This window comes from Ranitomeya variabilis, chromosome 7 (assembly GCF_051348905.1).
Source record: "Ranitomeya variabilis isolate aRanVar5 chromosome 7, aRanVar5.hap1, whole genome shotgun sequence".
NCBI classification, from domain to species: domain Eukaryota; kingdom Metazoa; phylum Chordata; class Amphibia; order Anura; family Dendrobatidae; genus Ranitomeya; species Ranitomeya variabilis.
In genome coordinates, this window is record NC_135238.1 from 17,740,044 (window position 1) to 17,763,719 (window position 23,676).

A 23,676-nucleotide genomic window follows, 5' to 3' on the forward strand; every position below is an offset into this window, starting at 1 on the left:
ATCTGCATGGAGCCATTGCTGCCGTGAAACCCTTCAATATCTGCAATTTTTCTATTGTCCTATTGACTTTAACTTACTTTTATGTCATAGAAAACTACAAAGTCCTTAATGCTGTTTGTACCTGCAGACTGGTGTCCCACCGCTCCATGTCTTGTGACTTCCGATTCCAAATGTTAGGTAAATTCCATCGGTAGTCACGGACAGTGACGCTGTATCTGACTCTTATTAAGAGACCTGTTAGACTCCACTCCCGACTTCCAAAAGATTTCCTTCTGAATTTTTTCCTTTCTTCCTTCAGCTTTCTCCTCTTCACTTTTCTTCTCCACAATAGTAGCAGTTGTTTGAAAAGTGAAAGCGATGAAGCAAAATTAGCCAAAAACTAGTAAAAAGAAAGAAGAAACGAAAAGAACAAACAAACTATGAAACACTAATTTCGGATTTTCTTTCATTTTAACTTAAGATTTTCCTTTTATTAATTTTAGATTTTAGTAGTTTTTTCTCTCTGAAACAATATTATCACAGACTTATCAACTTTGGGATATTCAGTTTTGAAAAATGAAGGCTTAGGGGCGATCTTATCTTATTACAGAGTACAAATATATGAGGGAACAGTACAGAGATCTATTTAATGAGCTTTTCATACTGAGGCTTGCAGTGGTGACGGGGCATTCTCTACGTATCCAGGAAAGAAGATTTAATCATTATCACAGACAGTGATTCTTTACTATAAGAGCAGAAAGACTATGGGTTCTTTACTGTAAGAGCAGAAAGAATATGGGTTATTTACGGTAAGAGCAGTGAGACTATGGGTTCTTTACTGTAAGAGCAGAAAGACTATGGGTACTTTACGGTAAGAGCAGTGAGACTATGGGTTCTTTACTGTAAGAGCAGTGAGACTATGGGTTCTTTACTGTAAGAGCAGAGAGACTATGGGTTCTTTACTGTAAGAGCAGTGAGACTATGGGTTCTTTACGGTAAGAGCAGAGAGACTGGGTTCTTTACGGTAAGAGCTGTGAGACTATGGGTTCTTTACGGTAAGAGCAGTGAGACTATGGGTTCTTTACGGTAAGAGCAGTGAGACTATGGGTTCTTTACGGTTAGAGCAGTGAGACTGTGGGTTCTTTACGGTAAGAGCAGTGAGACTATGGGTTCTTTACAGTAAGAGCAGTGAGACTATGGGTTCTTTACTGTAAGAGCAGTGAGACTATGGGTTCTTTACAGTAAGAGCAGTGAGACTATGGGTTCTTTACTGTAAGAGCAGTGAGACTATGGGTTCTTTACAGTAAGAGCAGTGAGACTATGGGTTCTTTACTGTAAGAGCAGTGAGACTATGGGTTCTTTACAGTAAGAGCAGTGAGACTATGGGTTCTTTACTGTAAGAGCAGTGAGACTATGGGTTCTTTACAGTAAGAGCAGTGAGACTATGGGTTCTTTACAGTAAGAGCAGTGAGACTATGGAACTCTCTGACACATGATGTGATAATGGTTGATTTACTACAAAAGTACAAAGAGGCCTGGACGCCTTTCCTGATAAATATAATATTGCAGGTTATTAGTACTAGGTTTTGTGATGGGACGTTGATCCAGGGAACTAGTCTGATTGTCATATGTGGAGTCAGGATGAAAATGTTCCCCTAAAATGCAGCAATTAGTGTCTGCCTTATGGGTTTTTTGCCTTATTTTGGGCCAACATGTTAGGTTATAGGTTGAACTCGATGCACTTAAGTGCACCTTCAACCTAAAATATTGGCTTGGCTCTGTATGGAACCATTACTAATACTATGTGTATTTTTCTGCTTTTACCTGCATTAGATAGACAGATAAATGATTGATAGATGGATAATAGATAGATAATAGATAGATAATAAAGGATAGATAGATGATAGATAACAAATGATAAATAATAGATAGATGATAGAAAATAGATAGAAGGATAATTAGATTGATTGATAGATAGTTACATAGGTAGATAATTAGATATATAATTACGGTAGATAAGATATAGGCAGATAAATAGAACATATAAATAAAATACTACATGTCTCCCGTCGTTTTTGTAGGATACTGGATTCCTGTATTGATTAGACAAGTTAATGTTTGTAACTCGTGAAACCTGAAACATTAAACACAACAATTCTTGTTAAAATCCTCCGCGGGATTGCCTCATGTTACGTGCTGTATGAATATTAATAAGAGCACATCATCTGGATTTTTTTGCAGGGCTGGTAGAAAAATGAACAATTCATGACATGCTAATGATGGATGATTACCTGGAGGTGGCAGCATGCTGTTGCCACTTGGGTCCTATTATGGTTCTGGCACTTCGCTCTGCCGTCTATGTTAATTACCATCACTTCCCTGGCTACACACAACACAACGGGCTTAACGGGGCGGCCCATCACTGGCGCTTCAGCTGTCATGCAAACAAGTTATTTTCCAATAATCATTAATATATTATAATTTTTCATATTAACCCCATGTAAAAGGAGACCAAAAATGGCAATAATCCTCCCAAATCAATAACACAAACGTAATCAAAGTCTTATTCCGTTCCTTTTCATCTCTATTGTATTGTTTTTACCCACAATTCCACATTTTGAATCATTGCTCTAATATCTGCAGACTATTTTAATGAATTTCCAGTTCTGAATTAGAACTTGTCGTTTCGTTACCACCATTGACCGCTACCTAGGACACATCATTTTCTATCGAGGTTAGATTTTTGGTTAATACAGATAAGAATGTGGACCTCATCAATGGGTCAAAGTTCTTCATCACTACTTTGGGGTTACCAACACTGATGCTCTCCAAAAAATAGACACCCTAATATTGAGACCTTGACCACAGCTTTGTATTTGGATGAGTATAAATTTGTTTTCTAATTTTTTAGTCAAAAATCCTTGATGTTCTGCACTTTCACATTCCAGTTACCTTTTGCCCGTTATTACATTTCAGGGCAGTTTCAAAAATAAAATTTGCACTGCACAAAAATGTTTTTTTTTTGTTGACTTGTGTGGAAACATTTTAACTTCTCGTCAACCATTCTTCATCGTCCAAAGGATTTTTTTGTTGACTAGCTTGGAACTATTTTGACTTCTCGTCAACCATTCTTCATCGTCCAAAGGCTTTTTTCGTTGACTATCTTGGAAACATTTTGACTTCTTGTCAACCATTCTTCTTCGACCAAAGGATTTTTTTGTTGACTAGCTTGGATCTATTTTGACTTCTCGTCAACCATTCTTCAACATCCAAAGGCTTTTTTTGTTGACTAGCTTGGAAACATTTTGACTTCTTGTCAACCACTCTTCAACATCTAAAGGCTTTTTTTGTTGACTAGCTTGGAAACATTTTGACTTCTTGTCAACCATTCTCCAACGTTTGGACTTCTGAGCATAATTTGGCCAAATATCTTTTCAATAAATCTCTTCTTCCATTGCAACTTTTTAAAAAACACATTGAAAGATACATTTTGTTTTTACATGTCATGTTATCGTTATAAGAAAAAACATGGCTGCCTTTTCCTAGACATACTTCAATACTTTCCTTGGAGTATCTTTGAGGCATTTAATCGTCTTGTCAACCATTCTACAATATAAGAATCTTTATTCATAGTCTGGCCAAACATTTTTTTTAAATGATATCTTTAACTTCAAATTTTTTTCAGAAATACCTTGGATGATACATATTTGTTGGGGGTTTATGTATGATCTTGTCATTATTAGAGAAACATGGCCGCCTTAGAATACTTTCCTTAGAAAATACTGAAGTTTATATAAGGTCCTAATAAGTATTACTTGGACTTTTACGTTTCATGTTGTCGGCTAGAAGCCATTGTAGATGCTTTCTTCATGTCCCTTTCTGAGAATCTAATTGATGAAGAGAATGTGTCCCTCGTAGAGATGCCATCGATCAAAGCCCACCTTAAAACGTCTTTTTCTGGGCATCCATAAAACTCAAGGTTATAAATTCATTATGTATGCTAGTGTCCTGCCGAAGCTTCTTTGTTGATGTTGAATGTATGAGGTTCTACAGAAGTAGACTGGATTAGCCACAGTGGATTAAAAGATTTGGGACTATGGGTTTACTGAAGGATGTGACAATCGCCAAAGATGAGCCTATTAAAATTCTACAGGAGGGATGTTTTTGGCATTTTTTTCTTTTTCAGACAGTACATTTTACTCTCACGACTGCATCCATTTTCCAAAAAAACAATAAAAAAAAAAAATGAAATAAAATCTTTAGATGTTGAGAATCAACAACAAAAAATGACAAATTACGACAAAACAGTCGACAAGGAAAAAGAAAAAGGTGAAAGTTTTTGTTTGGCTCAGAAATTTCAAAGAATTCAGAGATCTGAGCGGTAAGCTGTTGTACTTTGCGATAAGTCGCGCCAACTTCTTTTTTTTTTCCGTCTTATTGGCTATTCATCTTTTGGGAAAGAAGCTGCGACAAAAAAAAAAGTTCAAAAAGGACCAAAAAAAATTATTTAGTCTGTGAATCTTTTTTTATTTTCCGTTCAAAACGGTGACGCCATTCGAGGTCTTTCTTCTCACACGACATTTTCTGGAAAAAAAAAAAAAAAAAGGGTCACCCAGCAGGATCTCCGGATAATATGGAGTACAACAGAAGGAGCTTGTACAGCGTCCTGCGGGTTCTGCTGCCTCAGTGTTTCTGCCATTCGATTTTCTCCCTAAAGAGTAAAACTGCGTGAAAAAAAAAGGAAAAGAAAAGAAACAAACAGCAGCCATTTCTTCCTCTCCCGCTTTGATCTGAGTCAGATTTTCTTTTAAATATCATAGAGGCCTTTTGAAAATATCTTTCTTCTGATGTTCCGAATAATGAGATTTGAAGTACGCGATGAGTCCAATGGTCCCTTCATGTCTTTTTAAATACACATCGATTTTCTGTATTGTCACAGTACTCAAGAACCCAAAAGAAAGAAAAAAAAAAAATAAGAGATGAAGGAAGAAAGAGAGTTGGGGGGGGGGGAGCGCCGGGAAGAATGGAAGAAAATATCAAACTATATAAGAGCCCAGCTGGAAAGCTTTGCTAATGCTGTTTTGCAAAATTCGATCTGAAAGGCCTACAAAGAAAATTTTTGTCTGATCCGAGTGGAACGTCCTTTTGCGAAATCTACGCTGTCATTTATTATGATGCTTTTGTTTTGAAAGGGGCGATGGCGTGTCGAAGAAGAAAAGCCCGTGCGGGAACCAGGAAAAAAAAAAAATCAAAAAAAAAAAAAAAAAAGGAACATACGCTTTATCAAAGCACAATAAACGCCGATACGCGAGGTCAGGATTGTTCTTTTTTTTTCTCACCTGCTCCTGCTGCGTTGGTCTCCAGCTTCGATTTTCGCAGTCCGCCATGTTTGGGCGCAGCCATTGTCAGCTGTCCGGAGCAGCTTCACTATATTCTACAGACCTATTTCCTCTCTATTTTTTTTTTTTTTTACTGAGTATTATGATGAGGCTGAAGATGAGAATCGCTACTTCTACATATTGCAGAATTGGTGCTACATCCGGATTGGCTGTGGAAAGAACCAGATGATGGTCCATAGAATCCGGCTGTAACTATGGCAACAAACACCCCCTATCCCCAGGGGACCACAATTTATAATTGCCATGGAAACATGTTAAACAAAGCCCCTTTTTTTTCTGTGAATGAAACTATGAAATTGTTTTCTTTCTTCCCTCTTCTTTTGTTAAAGAAGCATTTACCTAATTTATCACAAATAGTTATATAAAGCTATTAAAGGGGTAGTCGATTTTAGGCAATCCTCTTTTGTTACAAGGGTGTTCTGCTAGCTGTGAGGAAAGGTGGGAACAGCCTTCCTACAGCGCCACCACAGGTGGAATTAAACATTACATAATTATCATTAAAATTAATGGGCTGTCCATGTAATGTAGGAGTTTTCCACTTCTTCCAGAATGAAGATAAACTTAGTTGTCATGAAACTATGTATTCCTGACAACTGACACCTATGTGGGTAAATTAAATTAAAAAAATAAACCATTATTGGGTGCAGTTTGACACATATTTCCTTACTTGCACTTTCCCCCAAACTGGCGTCACTCCTGTCCCCACCGCCAGTTGCCAGAGATTTCTGTTTGGGTGTAATGTGAAGACTGCAGCTGATCAGCTGATTGGCTGCAGCAGTCAGATGACATTATTTTTGCACATTTCAACCAGTGGGGGGACACAGTACAGTGAGGGAAATAAGTATTTGATCCCTTGCTGATTTTGTAAGTTTGCCCACTGACAAAGACATGAACAGTCTGTAATTTTAAGGGTCGGTTAATTTTAACATTGAGAGATAAAATATCAAAAATAAAATCCAGAAAATCACATTGTATAAATTTTCACCCAGTCACTAATTTTCAGTATTGTGTCTACCTATTTCAAACTTTAGTTATTTTATTAGCAAAAATTAAATGAAAAAGCAATTAATACCGGCATCCTGAATATATAGCCCCTATTCTGATTTATTTAGTTAATATTTTACAATTGCATGTAAAAGCTTGGGCACTTCTCGTCAAAATTAGTGCTATTGTAAACAGTTAAGCCAGTTGAAGATGAAATTATCTCTACAAGTTAAAGATGACACGTTTACTTTGTATTTTAGGCAAATATATATATATATGTTTTACATTTTAAAAATTACAAAAAATAAATGGGCTGATTCAAAATTTTGGGCACTCTGCATGGTTAGTACCTAGTTGCACCCCATTTGCAAGTATCACAGCTTGTAAACACTTTTTTTTTAGCCAGACAAGAGTCTTTCAGTTTGTGGTTGAGGGATTTTCATCCATTCTTCCTTGGAAAATTCTTCCTTCCATTTGTGAGATTCCTGGGGTGTCTTGCATTCTCTGCTATTTTGAGGTCTAGTCACAGATTTTCAATGGTGTTCAGATCAGGGGACTGTGAGGGCCATTGTTAAAACTTCAGCTTGCGCCTTTTGAGGTTGTCTATTGTGGATTTTTACATGTTTAGGATCATTATCCATTTTTAGAAGCTTTTTTACAACTTCAGCTTTTTTACAGGTGTTTGCTTCAAGAATTTGTTGAAATCTCATTGAATCGATTCTTTCTTCTACCTGTGAAATGTTCCCTTTGCCATTGGTAGCAACAAAACCCCAAAACATGATTGATCCACCCCCATGCTAATTGTTTGGTGAGATATTTTCCTCCTGAAATTCTGTCTTCTTTTTTTCTTCACACATACCTTTGATCATTGTGGTCAAAGAGTTCTTTTTTATCCTCATCTGTCCACAGGACTTCTTTTCAAAATGCATCTGGCTTGTTCTTTTTATACTTCTGATGCTAAATTTTATGGTGAGGACGCAGGAGAGGTTTTCTTCTGATGACTCCACCATGAAGGCCTTATTTGTGCAGGTGTCTCTGAATAGTAGAACAATGCACCACAACTCCAGAGCCTGCTAAATCTTTCTAAAGGTTTTTTGCAGTCAAGTGGGGGTTCTGATTTGCCTCTCTAGCAATCCTACTAGCAGCTCTCACTGAAATTTTGCTTGGTCTTCCAGATCTTATCTTAACCTCCACTGTTCCTGTTAACTGCCCGTTCTTAATCGCGTTTCAAACTAAGGAAAGGACAACTTGAAAACGCTTTGATATCTTCTTATGACCTTCTCTTCCTTTGCGGGCCTATACCATTTTCACTTTCAGATTGCTTACAAGAATCCATAGCTGCAGTTTTTTTGGCACAAGGAAAATGGTCCGGTACAAAAGTTTTGACACCCTTGGAGATTTTCACAATAACAGTAATTTTGACCAGTTGTGCCCAAACAGTTGCATGCCACAGTACCTACCTTACTATTGATCCCCGAATAAAATGGTAAAAAAAAGGGAATAAAGTTTATTAAATATCGTATGCACTAAAGAAAAGAAAAGAAAATTGAAAATCTGTTCTTTGATTCTGCTTTGGTTTTAGAATATCATCAAGCTTAAAAATCAGCCGTCAGTTAAAGTTTCGGTCATGTCGATGTTGCATAGCTCAGTGTATATTTTAGGAACGCGACTGTCACTCAAAAGTTTTACAAAATTGTGTACAGTATGGGACATTGTTCACACATGGGACAGCTAATGTATTCACATCCTGCACAACAATCAAGTTTTTTACTGGATTATCCCTCGCTGTGACTCTCAAAGTGGGCAGGATTTAGACAAATTTGCATGATAGCGGGAGTTTTTGATATGTTTAGTGGCATTTTATGGTGGGGCGAATGGAGATGACAATATTGGGATGTATGTAGTAGTAATGTATCTGAGATTTCAACACAGCAAAAATTAAAAAAAATTTGACATGAGGTTTTTGCTTTAATCAGGAGTGCCTTAAAAATTAGATCTCTTGGGGAAAAGAATTAGGAGCCCTGTGTATCTTATCTTCCAACCCCCTACTAGGCGTATTTAGTGGGCACCTGAGAAAGGCTGTCCTTCCCAAATACAGTGACCTACTGAGTATGAAATGGAGAATAATATGAAGGGTATCTGTCAGTAGGATAAAACTTCCTAAGCCGTCTATATGGGCATGTTGGTCATAGGTAACTGATTAAAATGATACCTTGAGAGCTGCGATCTGATGTCTTAATCCCAAGAAATTTACGATTTTCTTAATATGTAAATGAGCTGTTAAGATCTATGGGTGGGACATAAATCTCCCTCAGAATCTGCCTATAGAGCTTATAGTAAATGAAAGGGGGAGTTATCAGTATGAGACATGTATATCAGGAGGGCAGACTGTCAGTCATTACATGTCTCACACTGATAACTCCCCCCTTTCACTTACAATAAGCTCTGGAGGCAGATTCTCAGGGAGATCTATATCCCACCCATAGATCTTAACAGCTCATTTACATATTAGGAAAAACATGCATTTCTCGGGAATAAGATATTGGATCTCAGATATCAAGGTGTCATTTAATTCAGCTTCCTATGACGTACATTCCCATAAAGACGGCTTAGGAGGGCTGATCCTACTGACAGATGCACTTTAATACTGTGCCATATATTTTTTTATTCCATGTAGAAGGACTCCACAAAATCACTTATGTGATATAAAGGGCACAATGTTGGGAACCAGATTTGCCCATTTTCACCTAATACCTAGGGCCCTGTTCTTATATAAATGACACATCATATCTCTCATACAATGATTTTTACATCCCGGGTGAGTGGCGGCCCTTAGCAAATATTTTAACTTTTTTTTTTTTTTTTTTTTTTAGCAAGGACCACTGACAGCACTAACACATGCCTGACGACCCCGGCTGCAATTGTTATTTCAGGTATAAAAATCAAAAAAATGGGAAATGCTTTTAAGACTTAAAGATTATTATTATTATTATTATTATTATTACTTTAAAGATCATTGCTTAGTCTGAACTTAAAAAAAAATAACTTTTTAGATTTTTATTATTTCACTAACAAACACAGAACATACAACAAAATTTCTGCGATATTCCTGTGGTTTCATACTTACAAACTGTAGACACTTTGTTGACTCTGTATAGCGCCATAACAGAAGAAGAAAGGAAGTAAATCCCCAGCGTGAAACATGGATAAAAGTTCAATTTATTTAGACAAATCCATTAAAATCCTTGTTTCACAGTGGTACAGCAAATAATGGCGTACATGATGCGCCATGTTACAGAAATTTACTCCGCTAGACATGATGTACTACGGCCATAATATGCTGTCCGATAATACACGCCACATTCTTTTTTTTTTTTTACCTTTGATTCAAGATATTATAGATAGATGCTATAAAATTAGATGCTTCCATATGAATTCACCGCAGGACAGTATGGGTCCATATATTAACAAAGAACGGTGGCCAAAGACCAGAACAAAAACGACCAGAAGTCCGTATACAAATCTATACAAAAATGACTTTATTTAGAAAAATACAAGACAATATGAACACAGGGTAGGGAAATAGTGCAGGGGATTGACGGCCACTGCCAAAGAGTATGAAAAGCAAATTAGTGTGGACGGGCACGTGGAACCCCCACATCAGATATACTATTGCTGTGTGCGGTAGAATAAATAAAACAGTGGTCAGATACAGAAGTGTAAACAGCCAATCATATATAATGTCCACTTAGGGGAATCAGACCACAACCGGACATCCTTATAATGATGGTACAAGCGTATACCAAAATGGGTAACAACATCTTACACAGAGAGCAAGCTAAGGAAAAGATATATACTGGTAATTCCGGTGCGCATATGCATTAACACAAATGTTCCATGCTGCAATAAACCTCAAGCTGAAAATGCAGAAGTATACCAAAATTGGCAGCAGCATATCAATTGCAGGAACAAGCTACAGAAAAATTCACTAGCGATCTCAATGCGTGCAAACATATGCACAAAAGTTATGGAGCGCCCCCACACCGCCGCTGGGCCGAGGGGTACCCGGTACCGGGCCTCTGAGTCTCTGCTCTGGGGTTGTCACGGTGGCTAGACCCGGTCCGTGGCCCTGCCAGTCAGTGGGGGACGTCCGGTACAGTGAGTGGTGATAATGGTGCAGTTGTGGGGTGCAGGTCGCGGTAAATAACGAGGACACCAGGTTGCAGTCTCTTTACCTCTTTACTGAAGATCTCTGAGTCCTCAGTCCGGAATCCAGATCACCAGGCTGCGCAAGTCCGGCCGGTCCAATGGCACCTCCAGAGTTCTCTTTGCAGGTGGAAATCTGTGCCTTCCTTCTAGCGCTATGTGTTGTAGTCCTTCCCTGCTGTGCTTACGGAAAGTACCCCACAACTGTTGTGTCTGTTTCTTAAGTTCCCTCACAACTCGATTAGATGATGTTCTGCTAATCCTCCGTCCCTCCCGATGTTCTGGTTGGGACGGCACCCGTATGACGGGTAGGCTCGGAGCTCTTCCGGGACCCTAGAGTCGCCCCTCTCCACAAGTTGCCCCCCAAGACTGCATAGGTGATTTGATGTGAGACAGCCCGCCTGAGACTGACTGTCCTGCCGTAGGTTTGAAGTATTGCTTGAAGCTAGATGTCTGTATACTTCCTCGGCGTTCCGGCCACCGGCTACACGCCTCAGTAGGATGTTGCCTCAATCTTACGGCATGACTCCTACTGGTGTTCTCCTATTGCTTCGATCTCGTTTCTCATTCAGCACAATATATCTCTCTTCTATTCCTTTCTTAGGGCACCGCCGCTATTCTGTGCAGGCACAGTCCCGTGACTTTCTTTCTTGTAGCCAGGTCTCCATCAGGGTCCCAAACCTGACAGAGGCCCTACCGAATCCTCTCCTGCAACACCCTCTGCCACAAGGTGTTGCCTGGTTCCTATCCAGTCAGCTTTCTCCCTAACTTCCTGCCTGACCCCCAGTTTTACCAGTATGTGAGGAGTGGCCTAATGAATAGAACCCTTAGCTCCCCCTGGAGGCCCGACTGTGAAATGTATTGGTGTCTGTGATACCTGGTCAGATGAACTCCTTCAGTGCCATCAGACGTACCATGGCTCCCCATAGCGGCGGGACCACAGTACTGCAACGACCAGGACTCTGGGGCGCTGCAGTTACATACCACAGCAGTGTGATGTGGAGGTACGAAGGAGCCGTCCACACTCCCCGACGATCGTTTCGCCCCCTGAGGAAGGAGAACATCCGAAACGATCGTTGGGGAGTGTGGACGGCTCCGTCGTACCTCCACATCACACTGCTGTGGTATGTAACTTTTGTGCATATGTTTGCACGCATTGAGATCGCTAGTGAATTTTTCTGTAGCTTGTTCCTGCAATTGATATGCTGCTGCCAATTTTGGTATACTTCTGCATTTTCAGCTTGAGGTTTATTGCGGCATGGAACATTTGTGTTAATGCATATGCGCACCAGAATTACCAGTATATATCTTTTCCTTAGCTTGCTCTCTGTGTAAGATGTTGTTACCCATTTTGGTATACGCTTGTACCATCATTATAAGGATGTCCGGTTGTGGTCTGATTCCCCTAAGTGGACATTATATATGATTGGCTGTTTACACTTCTGTATCTGACCACTGTTTTATTTATTCTACCGCACACAGCAATAGTATATCTGATGTGGGGGTTCCACGTGCCCGTCCACACTAATTTGCTTTTCGTACTCTTTGGCAGTGGCCGTCAATCCCCTGCACTATTTCCCTACCCTGTGTTCATATTGTCTTGTATTTTTCTAAATAAAGTCATTTTTGTATACATTTGTATACGGACTTCTGGTCGTTTTTGTTCTGGTCTTTGGCCACCGTTCTTTGTTGATTTTCATTATTTACGACTTGTCCAGTTTATTACGTCCATTTACAGCAGGCGAGGTTTTGAATAAAAATTCTTTTTATTGTGATGTACTATATACCTCTGCCATGCTGATAATGTGTGTGAGTCTTTATCTTGGGTCCATATATTGTATGGTGCTGTAATGAACGTGTCAACTCAAAAAGGGCTTTGATGGCAAACCCTAGCACTAGCCAGCTTCCAAGTACATCCTTTCACCCCTTTCTAGCTTTTTTGCATCTACAGAGAAGCTGTCGAAATTGAGTGAAGAAGCCTCAACTAGCATAACCACGGGTATACCTGGTGTAGGGATTTACTCTCTCAGGTAGGCATTAGGTAGCGTTCACACAGGCCAGGCGGTTTGGTCCAAACATCTGCAGTTTTATTGCTTTCATAAAACTCCAAGGGATTCAAAACCACAAACATCCTCTCCTGGGCACAAAGGTATCACATCAAATAAACAGTTAATTTATCAGGGCACAGATATGTCAGTGCAGGCTCACCCAAACAGATTACAGTACTTTCTCCCGAAGCAAACTTTAGAGGCACAATCCCACCAGTCTTGATATCACCTTCAGCCTCAGCTCTAACAGCTTCCAGCGCCAAACAGAAGAATTCAACTCCAGGCACAGTACACACTGAACAGACTGCAGCTTCCACATGTTCTATGCAGCTCCAACACACAGACTGCTCAGCTTTCCCAGCTGACCCATGCAGTCTCCATTCAGAGACCACAGCACGTATCTCTCAGCTACAGCTCACATTTTGGCTGGTCATTCACCAGCAAACACATTCAACTCACCTCCAACCAGCAGACTGACTCGTGTGAAAAAGCAAGATAGATGTACTATTAAAATTTAACTTTTATTAGGTTCAACTAAACTAATGGAGTCCCTTTTAGTCCACTAAGAGTAAGACAGAAAATACATACACAAAAAAAGTCACATAGAAATCATCACTTGGTTAAAGTGATGAACATATATAAACATGGGTAAGGGAATGATAAGACAACATCATATGAACATTTCAACCCTAAACAACCAACGAGCAGGATCTTATTTAGAAAATTGTCTGTAGCAATTAGACCAGTGCCCTGGTGAGTAACAATAAATATATGGCATATATTAAAAAGGAACACTCTCACCCAGCCTTGCTCCTTGTCCAACCAGATCGTGTTTTCAATAGATATTTACAGGGTCCTCTTTGTCCAGCTAGGATGGTGGAGGCTCTCACATATGTCCGTACATTACCCCACCGCAAAGACATTTCATAGGATCCATCACAGTGTGTCCCCAAAGTTAACTCCGGACACGTTTCATCAGTCAGATCATCAGGGGATATATGGACTGTTAGATAAATGTGGAGATTTTTAGCGTGATTGGTGCGCGCCCATCACACTTAGAAAAAAAGAGGTCTGGTATATCGCATTGGCGGTAAGAGATGTTTAAATAGACCGCCGAGTGAGGTAGCGAGGATGTCATTTCCGGGGCTGGCCTGTTCACTCTTCATTTCCGGGGCCGGCGTGTTCACTCTTCATTTCCGGGGCCGGCGTGTTCACTCTTCATTTCCGGGGCCGGCGTGTTCACTCTTCATTTCCGGGGCCGGCGTGTTCACTCTTCATTTCCGGGGCCGGCGTGTTCACTCTTCATTTCTGGGGCCGGCGTGTTCACTCTTCATTTCCGGGGCCGGCGTGTTCACTCTTCATTTCCGGGGCCAGTGTGTTCACTCTTCATTTCCGGGGCCGGTGTGTTCACTCTTCATTTCCGGGGCCGGCGTGTTCACTTGTCACTACCGGGGCCAGCGTGTTCACTCTTCATTTCCGGGGCCGGCGTGTTCACTCTTCATTTCCGGGGCCGGCGTGTTCACTCTTCATTTCCGGGGCCGGCGTGTTCACTTGTCACTACCGGGGCCGGCGTATTCACTCTTCATTTCCAGGGCCGGCGTGTTCACTCTTCATTTCCGGGGCCGGCCTGTTCACTCATCACTTCCAGGACCGGCGAGTGCACTCGTCACTTCCGGGGCTGGCGTGTTCACTCTTCATTTCCGGGGCCGGCGTGTTCACTCTTCATTTCCGGGTCCGGCGTGTTCACTCTTCATTTCCGGGGCCGGCCTGTTCACTCGTCACTTCCAGGACCGGTGAGTGCACTCGTCACTTCCGGGGCTGGTGTGTTCACTCTTCATTTCCGGGGCCAGCCTGTTCACTCGTCACTTCCAGGACCGGCGAGTGCACTCGTCACTTCCGGGGCCGGTGTGTTCACTCTTCATTTCCGGGGCCGGCCTGTTCACTTGTCACTTCCAGGACCGGCGAGTGCACTCGTCACTTCCGGGGCCGGTGTGTTCACTCTTCATTTCTGGGGCCGGCGTGTTCACTCGTCACTTTCAGGACCGGCGAGTGCACTTGTCACTTCCGGGGCTGGTGTGTTCACTCTACATTTCCGGGGCCGGCCTGTTCACTCGTCACTTCCAGGACCGGCGAGTGCACTCGTCACTTCCGGGGCCGGTGTGTTCACTCTTCATTTCCGGGGCCGGCGTGTTCACTCGTCACTTCCGGCATCCGCATATTCATTGACACTATGTAACTTCCAGTGCGCGATATTGTGGAGCGCAGCGGAAGAACGCAAACATCATTTCTGGTACGATGTTCTTAGTAACCACTTATGTACATAACTCCCAAAGTAAATGGCAAAGTTATTTAACGCGGCCTCTTTTTTGTTGTTGTTTCTAGCTTTTGGTTCTTTACAGCTTGGCCAGTATATATATATATACACTCACTGGCCACTTTATTAGGTACACCTGTCCAACTTCTTGTTAACACTTAATTTCTAATCAGCCAATCACATGGCGGCAACTCAGTGCATTTAGGCATGTAGACATGGTCAAGACAATCTCCTGCAGTTCAAACCGAGCATCAGTATGGGGAAGAAAGGTGATTTGAGTGCCTTTGAACGTGGCATGGTTGTTGGTGCCAGAAGGGCTGGTCTGAGTATTTCAGAAACTGCTGATCTACTGGGATTTTCACGCACAACCATCTCTAGGGTTTACAGAGAATGGTCCGAAAAAGAAAAAAAATCCAGTGAGCGGCAGTTCTGTGGGCGGAAATGCCTTGTTGATGCCAGAGGTCAGAGGAGAATGGGCAGACTGGTTCGAGCTGATAGAAAGGCAACAGTGACTCAAATCGCCACCCGTTACAACCAAGGTAGGCCTAAGAGCATCTCTGAACGCACAGTGCGTCGAACTTTGAGGCAGATGGGCTACAGCAGCAGAAGACCACACCGGGTACCACTCCTTTCAGCTAAGAACAGGAAACTGAGGCTACAATTTGTACAAGCTCATCGAAATTGGACAGTAGAAGATTGGAAAAACGTTGCTTGGTCTGATGAGTCTCGATTTCTGCTGCGACATTCGGATGGTAGGGTCAGAATTTGGCGTAAACAACATGAAAGCATGGATCCATCCTGCCTTGTATGGAGCATCTTTGGGATGTGCAGCTGACAAATCTGCGGCAACTGTGTGATGCCATCATGTCAATATGGACCAAAATCTCTGAGGAATGCTTCCAGCACCTTGTTGAATCTATGCCACGAAGAATTGAGGCAGTTCTGAAGGCAAAAGGGGTCCAACCCGTTACTAGCATGGTGTACCTAATAAAGTGGCCAGTGAGTGTATATATATATATATATATATATATATATATATATATATATATATAATTTTTTTTTTATTCAGCAAGTGCAAACAATTGTGTTTGTTGTGTTGTTTGTACCTTTTTGTGTTCGCGAGGAGTTTATAGACCCAAATCACAAAAAAAAAAGATTTCTGTAGAATCAAATAAGAAAAAAAATTGTGTATGTGAGTGATGCCTCCAGTTTCTCGCTGCTTCCATGGTAACGGGTCTACCTGGACAGGGCAAATCGAAATTTAGATCTTTAACCACGGCTCAAGATAACAACAAGTCATTTATTTTTTTTCCACAAAATGATCAATAATAAATTTGCTTTTTTTTTTATTATTTTTTTTTTAACTTTTTGGAGACGTTCCCGATTTCCGGATGTGTTTCGGATATAAAGTGTCTGCTTCCAACAAGTGAGTGCTGATAGATTTAAAGCTACAGCTACCTAATAAGTATTTAAAGGTCTTGTTGCAGAAAATACAATAACAGGAACCAAGTGTCATGATTTGTAAGTGGCCACAGGCTCAAAAAGGCTGCCTTGGACAAACCTGCCAAGAGCCAGTGTGGCAGATTCAAGCGGTACCCCCCCAACCTTCACCTTTCAACCTCTATACAGGGATCTGGTCTTACAATGAGGTCCGAAAGGGCTGACGTCCAAAGGAGAGAATCAGAGGAAGGAAGGGTCGCCAAGTAGGGGTCATAATTCTCTCCGAAGTCAGAAATCAGGACTCAGGAATACAACAAAAGAAAGAACTGGAGCACGAGTCAGGTAGCAAAACTAATTGACTGGTAATGGAAGTCAGAGACCCAGGGGTTTAAATAGTAGGCATCCCCGCCTAAGGCTCTCAGAAAGGAGTCATCAAAAGACCCGACAATTAATCCATAGCTCCAAGATCGAGCGGCGTCAAAAGTCCCAGTAATTAAACCGGACCAATGCTGTCACGCACCACCCGCAACATAGGCGCTGCGCCGAAGCAGGAACAAGAGGGACAGGAACCAGGACAGATGTTACACCAAGAAAACGAAGAAGCTTAAAATGCTGACATTTAAATAATCGTGAATAAATAAATAAAATAGAAATAATTGTAACTAAATAAAATATAAAGAAATCTTAACTGAAAAAATAGAATATACGGTAGATAATTGTGAATAAATAAAAAATAAATAATTGTAAATACATAAAATATAGATAATTGTAAGTAAATAAATGATAAATAATTATAAATAAATGCAGCATGAAATGTCTTAAATTTAAAAAATAAAATACAGATAATCGTGAATAAATAAAATATAAATAATTGTAAATAAATAAAATATAGACAATTGTAAGTCAATAAATTATAAATAATCGTAAATAAATAAAACATGAAATATCTTTAAAAAATAATATATATATAGTAAGTAAATATAAGTAATTGTAAATTAATAAAATATAAACAATTGTAAATAAAATGATAAATAATCGTAAATAAATAAAATTAAATTATTGTACTACTGTTTTAGGTCAGCAGGAAGAAAGCATGCGCCGGCATGAAAAATCATTACATATCAATGGAAGTGGCGCAATTCTGGTTGGGTTTGTATCAGAAAAACTGGAGTACATGCTATTGCACCAGATTTAGGCCACGTTCACATGTTCAGTATTTGGTCAGTATTTTTCATCGGTATTTGGAAGCCAAAACCAGCAGTGGGTGATAAATACAGAAGTGGTGACGTGTCTCTGTTATACTTTTCCTCTAATTGTTCCTCTCCTGGTTTTTGCTACAAATACTGATGTAAAATACTGACCAAATACTGATCGTGTGAACGTGTCCTTATTATGAGCGTTAGACACTTTTATGCGACTCACTGGATGGATTTGAAAAGTGTTCAGTAAAAGAGAAATTGGGCTTAGATGAGTTTTAGACACATTTTGATACATCTGGCTCATCCTCTACCTGCTCTAATATAAAGATGTCAAAGTTTAAGTGGTTGCCGAAGTTTTTAACAAACTATTTTCAAATCGAAACTACAAGCTAATATAAGAAACTTTGTACATATATCTAGATCCGATCAGAGAAATCTGCTATTTTCTCCACTTATAAGCCACTTCTCCTTTCGTTGCTTGCTAAACTTATCAATGAGAGTTAAAATCCATCCGTCTCAAGACAAAAGGGACTTTCAGCTCACTGAGGGATCAGATTCCAGCTGCCTATCGAAGTCTAGAAGGTGAGTGAGATAGAGACACAGACACACAGAGAATCGCTGCTCTGCTTTCTAGTAAGTGTTTATCTCACCCGAGTGCTGGATTCACAGCTACGTGCTGCTGTGTAATGTCCTCCACGCTGCTGTGTAATGTCCTCCACGCTGCTGTGTAATGTCCTCCACGCTGCTGTGTAATGTCCTTGTAAGAGTCATGTCGGTCTGGTAGTCAGGGGCAGATATATCTCGCCCAGGTACTTGTCCTATGTGAGTTAGGCCGCTCAGTATCTTCAGGATACCGAGGGGTTAATAAGTGCAGGAATAAAGGATGACCAGCTGGGGGTTTCTGTCGTCAGCCTGGGGCACACAGATTGCCTGTCTGTGTGAGACAAACATGAGTGAGAGCTGTGCTTAAGGACTATGTGTTTTTAGCTGGGTGGGAGAAGCCCCCCCAGTTGTTAAGATAGCAACGTATTGGTTTAGTTAGTGCCGGACAGGCTAGGATTTATTTTTATGTTTTGTAAAGAAAAGGGAATACACTGGCGCTCGGAGAGTGGAGGATGAGAAAAATGAAAAAAAGGAGCGGGGAATGAGGAATAGCTGCTGGTGATAAAACAGGGTCTGTGCGTACCCTGTAAGTTTGAGAAAAAAAGAGAAAATCGATAGTGTATCACCTGCGCTTGTATATGAAAGCTAAATAATCCCCCAAGAATAGTAATAGGCAAATAAAAGCTTTCAATGGTTGTACATGAGTACTTACTAGATCCCAATACAGTGTCGTGGCTGCAAATCTTTCATGTACTGGGAATCCGGTTTACTGCTGCAGGGTAGTGAGATCGCTGAGAGTCCGGTTCACCGCTGCACGATGGTAAGATCAGGGGAGCTAGACTCACTCCACGTGAGTCAAGTCTGGTAAAAGGACGCGGGAGTCAGGTGGAGTCAGGGGCACGCGAGAGGCTGGCAGCTTCCACCTGACTCCCGCGTCCTTTTACCAGACTTGACTCACGAGGAGTGAGTCTAGCTCCCCTGATCTTACCATCGTGCAGCGGTGAACCGGACTCTCAGCGATCTCACTACCCTGCAGCAGTAAACCGGATTCCCAGTACATGAAAGATTTGCAGCCACGACACTGTATTGGGATCTAGTAAGTACTCATGTACAACCATTGAAAGCTTTTATTTACCTATTACTATTCTTGGGGGATTATTTAGCTTTCATATACAAGCGCAGGTGATACACTATCGATTTTCTATTTTTATGTTTTGTTTTTTCTATGTTGCTTTCACTTTAATAAACCTGACCTAAGGTCAGCCAACTTGGAAACCTGCTGTCGCCTCAGAATTCAATGCACAAACCACGTGACCTTTGACCCCAGCAAAGGCGATCCCGGAGTGTTTTGTTACATTGTGGTGGAGAACGCGGGCATCGCGTGGCACAGGCGACAGTATGGAAGATGTGGTGAAAGCCCTAGTACAGTCCACTGCCGTACAGCAGCAGGCCACTGCCGCACAGCATGAAGCTAATCGCTTGATGGCCGCACAGCTGAAGGAGTTAGTGGACATGACGGGTGCAGACCGCCAGCTTCTCCAACAGGTGGCGCAGCGCCTGGTGAGCATGCCTGAGGTAGACCCGGAAGCAGAGTCCAGAAGGATCCATGTGAGTCGATACTGGCAAAAGCTGACTGCAGAAGATGACGTCGAGGCATACCTGACAACGTTTGAGCGGACGGCCTTGAGGGAGAAGTGGCCGAAGGCACGTTGGGCCGATTTGATTGCCCCGTTTCTCTCCGGCGAGGCCCAAAAAGCTTACCATGACTTGGACCCGGAAGTCGCTCAGGACTTTGAGAAGCTGAAAGTTGAGATCCTGGCCCGGCTGGGTGTAACGACGGCTGTCCGTGCACAGAGGGTACACCAGTGGACATACCAGCCAGATAAACCGCCGCGGTCTCAGATGTTCGACCTGATCTACTTAACAAAGAAATGGTTGCAACCCGAGGTACTGACAACACCAGAAATAATCCAGCGGATTGTCCTGGACAAGTACCTGAGGGTACTACCACCAGCGCTGAGAAGGTGGGTAAGCCAAGGAAATCCCACGACCGCGGATCAACTTGTGGAGTTGGTCGAGCGTTATTCCGTGGCAGAAGGACTTCCCGACGAAACCGCTAGCACCCGGTCTGTGCCTTCTCCTCGTGGAACCGGTAAGACTGTTCCAGGGACTGCAGGTGAAGGAAAATTGCCTAAGACTGTGGGGGAGGAACACGGGATTGGTCGCACTCCGAGACCGAGAGTGTTGGACGGTGGTCTCAGTAGGGGGCCTGTTAGGTGTTTCCGCTGCCATGAGAAGGGCCATGTTTCTGCGAACGGTCCTGTTACCACTGAACCCATGCAGTGCGACGTTACAGACTCTAAAAAACGCATGTCTTTGGTTACAGGGCTAGTGAGTGTGAATGCGGGTCAAAATGATACAGCGAAGCACCTGTGTGAATTATCTGTTGATGGGAAGAATGTTGTGGCATTACTAGACTCTGGAAGAGTGGTGACTCTGGTGAAAGCTAGTCTGGTGGCACTTCCATCTGGTCCGTCTGACAAGTTTTCTGTAACGTGTGTGCATGGGGACACTTGCTCATACCTAACAGCAGTCATATGTATCTCCACTCCCTATGGGTCTGTACAACACAAAGTGGGACTCGTTCCCGCATTGTTACAGGATATAATCCTGGGCAGGGATTTTCCCCATTTCTGGCAGTTGTGGGAGAATCAGTTGCTCCTTCACGGTAGCTGTGCCCGTGAATCTTCTCCCATGCCATCGGGAGGTCCCGAGCCCCTAGAGGAGGCCCCACAGGAAGACGTTGCTGGGGAGGTTATTAAATCTAACTTTCAGTTCCCCTTCTCAGTTATGGCGGGGGAAACTGAGGAAACTCAGCGAGAGGCGGAGGCAGACAGCCATCCAGCACCCTGCCTGCCAGATTTGGAAGTCCAGTCGGATGACTTCCACAGCGAGCAAATGAAAGATCCCACCCTGTCTCCGGCTAGGAAAAATGTAAAAATGATAGATGGGGTACCCGTAGAACCTAACACTAGGCTGGCATACCCGTACATGGTACTTGAGAATGATTTGCTCAACCAGGTAGAGAAAAAAGGGGAAGACACTGTACAACGGTTAGTGGTACCAAAACCTTATCGGCGGAAGGTACTCGACCTGGCCCACGGGCATATAATGGGGGGACATCTGGGGGTACAGAAAACCACAGAAAGGATATCACATTGTTTTGTGTGGCCCGGTATACATAATGATGTGCGTAACTATTGTGAGTCCTGTCCAGAGTGCCAAATCTCTGCGCCTAAACCTCGGTTCTGTAGCCCTTTGGTACCCCTCCCTATCATAGAAGTCCCATTTGAGAGGATTGGGATCGATTTGGTTGGGCCCCTTCCCCGGTCCGCACGTGGGCACCAACATATTCTCGTCATCGTGGACTATGCCACTCGTTACCCGGAAGCCATCCCTTTGCGTAACACAGCTACCAAGACGATTGCCAAGGAATTGGTACAAGTGTTTAGTCGGGTGGGAATTCCAAAACAGATACTCACCGACCAGGGGACTCCCTTTATGTCAAGGGTAATGCTACCAAGACGATTGCCAAGGAATTGGTACAAGTGTTTAGTCGGGTGGGAATTCCAAAACAGATACTCACCGACCAGGGGACTCCCTTTATGTCGAGGGTAATGAAGGAGCTCTGCCGACTCTTACAAATAGATCCGTTGCGTACATCTGTCTATCACCCCCAAACAGATGGCCTGGTTGAGCGGTTCAACAAAACCTTAAAACAGATGCTCCGGAAGGCAATAGACAAAGATGGGAAGAACTGGGATTACTTGTTACCCTATTTGCTGTTTGCCATTAGGGAAGTTCCCCAGTCTTCCACAGGCTTTTCGCCTTTCGAGCTGTTGTACGCCCGTCGTCCCCGTGGACTGTTGGACGTCGCAAAAGAGACCTGGGAAGGACAAGTCACTCCCTTTAAAACGGTGATTGACCATGTAACACAAATGCAGGACCATATTGCCGCTGTGATGCCCATTGTTAAGGACCATATGCTACAGGCCCAGGGAGCCCAGAGGCAACGTTATGATAGAGGCGCTAAGGTCCGTACATTTGCATCTGGGGATAGGGTGTTGATCCTGATCCCTACGGTAGATAGTAAATTTCTGGCGAAATGGCAGGGTCCCTTTGAGATCGTAGGTAGAGTTGGTGAAGTGAACTATAAAGTGTACCAGCCTGGTAAGAGAAAACCAGAACAGATTTATCATGTGAATCTGATAAAGCCCTGGAAAGACCGCTCTGCCCTAACGGCGGATCTGCCCCATCCGGTTTGCTCACCTACCGTACCGGAGGTACAGATTGCCGAGACTCTCTCGGAACGACAAAAATCTGAGGTTAAGCAGTTTTTGTTACAGAACCGACAGTTTTTCTCGGAAAAACCTGGCCGGACTAAGCTGGTGAAACATGAGATTGTCACAGAACCTGGGGTCACAGTTCATGCGAAGCCCTACCGGATCCCGGAAGCGCGCCGTGAAGCCGTCTCCCGGGAAGTAATGGCAATGGTGGACTTAGGAGTCATTGAGTAGTCGCACAGCGCCTGGTCCAGTCCAATCGTGTTGGTACCTAAGCCGGATGGCTCCATCCGGTTTTGTAATGACTTTAGGAAACTGAATGCGGTTTCTAAATTTGATGCGTACCCTATGCCCCGGGTCGATGAGTTAATCGACCGGCTTGGTAAAGCCCGATACATTACAACCCTGGATCTAACAAATAGGTACTGGCAGATCCCTCTGGCGGAGGCGGCCAGAGAGAAGACGGCATTTGCTACACCAGAAGGTCTGTTCCAGTATGTCTACATGCCGTTTGGACTTCACGGAGCTCCAGCAACGTTCCAGAGATTGATGGATCAAGTCTTGAGGCCCCACAGGCAGTACGCTTTGGCCTACCTGGATGACATCGTAATTTACAGCATGGACTGGGAAACTCACCTCCGGAAGGTACAGGCAGTGATTGATGACCTACGAGACGCGGGCTTAACGGCGAACCCCAAGAAATGCCACATCAGACTTTTAAGAAGCCCGCTACTTGGGCTACGTGATTGGCAGAGGAGTGGTTAAACCACAGATCGACAAAATACAGGCAATTCAGGGCTGGCCGCAACCAGTGAACAAGAAACAAGTACAAGCTTTCCTGGGGATTGCCGGCTATTATTGGCTGTTCATACCCAATTTTGCAGCCATGGCTACCCCTTTGACGGACCTTACCAAAGGGAAGGGTTCCGTTATGGTAAAATGGACCTCAGCTGCTGAAGAGGCCTTCCACAGCCTGAAACGGGCTTTGTGCTCTCAGCCAGTACTAGTGGCTCCTGATTTCAGCAGCGAGTTTGTGGTGCAAACTGATGCCTCTGATACTGGTGTCGGAGCTGTACTTTCACAGGTGACGGACGGAGTGGATCACCCGGTCCTCTACCTCAGCCGGAAACTGAATGTACATGAGCAGAGGTATGCTGTGGT

General features: G+C 42.8%; 1 protein-coding gene and 1 long non-coding RNA gene across 2 annotated transcripts in view; one reads left to right on the plus strand and one right to left on the minus strand.

Moving 5' to 3' along the window:
- Positions 1 to 5,687, minus strand: part of AXIN1 (axin 1) — a 97,066-nt gene extending 91,379 nt beyond the window's left edge. Inside the window, exons 1-2 of the mRNA XM_077274291.1 lie at positions 5,319 to 5,687; positions 122 to 379 (exon numbers count right to left, since the gene is read on the minus strand). The gene's annotated coding sequence lies outside the window, so the exon portion shown is untranslated. The remainder of the gene's footprint in view (positions 1 to 121; positions 380 to 5,318) is intronic.
- The window catches only part of LOC143785439 (uncharacterized), a 105,235-nt gene that overhangs the window by 62,467 nt on the left and 19,092 nt on the right, over positions 1 to 23,676 (plus strand). The window contains exon 3 of the long non-coding RNA XR_013217985.1: positions 9,236 to 9,295. This is a non-coding gene — a long non-coding RNA (uncharacterized LOC143785439). The remainder of the gene's footprint in view (positions 1 to 9,235; positions 9,296 to 23,676) is intronic.